This window comes from Cervus canadensis, chromosome 3 (assembly GCF_019320065.1).
Source record: "Cervus canadensis isolate Bull #8, Minnesota chromosome 3, ASM1932006v1, whole genome shotgun sequence".
In the NCBI taxonomy this organism is placed as follows: domain Eukaryota; kingdom Metazoa; phylum Chordata; class Mammalia; order Artiodactyla; family Cervidae; genus Cervus; species Cervus canadensis.
Window position 1 is genome coordinate 111,656,944 of NC_057388.1, and position 1,386 is coordinate 111,658,329.

Here is a 1,386-nt window from a genome sequence, read left to right on the forward strand (position 1 = left end):
AGGGAGCATGGGTGAGAGTTTGCTAAGTGAGGGAGGGAAGAAGGATGTTTTCGGAGGGAACAATGCCTGGGGACTCTTGGGTGGCTGTGTGGTAGGTATTTTCAAGTGACTCAAAGAAGACAGTGTGACTTGAGCAGGGAGGGCAGGAGATAAAACCAGAAGAGTGGGTTGACGCCAGGCCACAGAAGGCCCTGGAAGCAGGCCTGGTGTTCAGCCAATCTGCTCCAATGTAACACTCTTCTGAAAAGTGTGAAAGTGTTAGTCGCTGTCGTGTTTGACTCTTTGAGACCCCATGGACTGTGGCCCGCCAGGCTCCTCTGTCTATGGGATTCTCCAGGCATGAATACTGCAGTGGGTTGCCATTCCCTCCTCTAGGGGCTCCTCCTGACCCAGGGATCGAACCCGGGTCTCCCGCATTTTGTGCAGATTCTTTACCCTCTGAGCCACTAGGGAAGCCCAACACTCTTCTGAAGCGGATGGTAAATAGCTCCTACGCTAAGCTCATAAGTACTGCTCCAAGATGCTGGCGTCTGTTCTGATGGTCAGTAACTGCACAGTGTTGGTTGCTAAATATTTAGATTTTTTTTTTTTTTTTGACTGCACCAGGTCTTTTAGTTGTAGCACGCAGGATCTTCGACCTCTGGTTGCAGCATGCAGGACCTTTCACTGTTCTTTATGAACTCTTAGTTGTGCCATGTGTGATCCAGTTCCCTGGCCAGGGATTAAACCAAGGCCCCCTGCATTGGGAGTGCAGAGTTTTAACCACTGGACCACCAGGGATGTCCCTATTTAGACTATTTTGAATATAACCCCTGCTTATAGGGCATGTAAGAGGTTAGTGTTTATTCCGAGAATAATGGGATATCTTTGAAGATGGTGGCATGATCAGATACATGTTTCGAAAACACCAGTTCAATTGCAGTGTGAATAACAGATTGAGAAAGTGGCAAAGTGGAGACGGGGGACCAGTTAGTAGTCTTTTTTTTTTTTTAATTAAAGTAGAGTTGATTTCCAATGTTGTGTAAGCTTCAGGTATACAGCAAAATGATTCAGCTATATATATTATATATTTTCAGATTCTTTTCCCTTATAGGTTATTACAAAATATAAAGGATAGTTCCCTATGCTATACAGTAGGTCCTTATTGATTATCTATTTTATATATTAGTATATTAATTAATATATGTTAATTAGTATATATTAAGCCCAAACCCCTAACTTATCCTTCCTCCCAGTTAATAGAGGGCTTCACAGGTGAATCAGTGGTAAAGAACCTGCCTGCCAATGCAGGAGACACAGGTTTGATCCCTGGGTTGGGTCGATACTCCAGAGGATGAAATGGCAACCCATTCCATTATTCTTGCCTGGGAAATCCCTTGAACAGAG

The 1,386-nt window shown here is 44.2% G+C and overlaps 1 non-coding gene across 1 annotated transcript; it reads right to left on the minus strand.

Annotated features, from left to right (window-relative positions):
* Positions 1-707: 707 nt before the first annotated feature.
* TRNAG-CCC lies at positions 708-780 on the minus strand. The gene has a single exon. It is a non-coding gene; the product is annotated as a tRNA-Gly (tRNA).
* Positions 781-1,386: the final 606 nt, after the last annotated feature.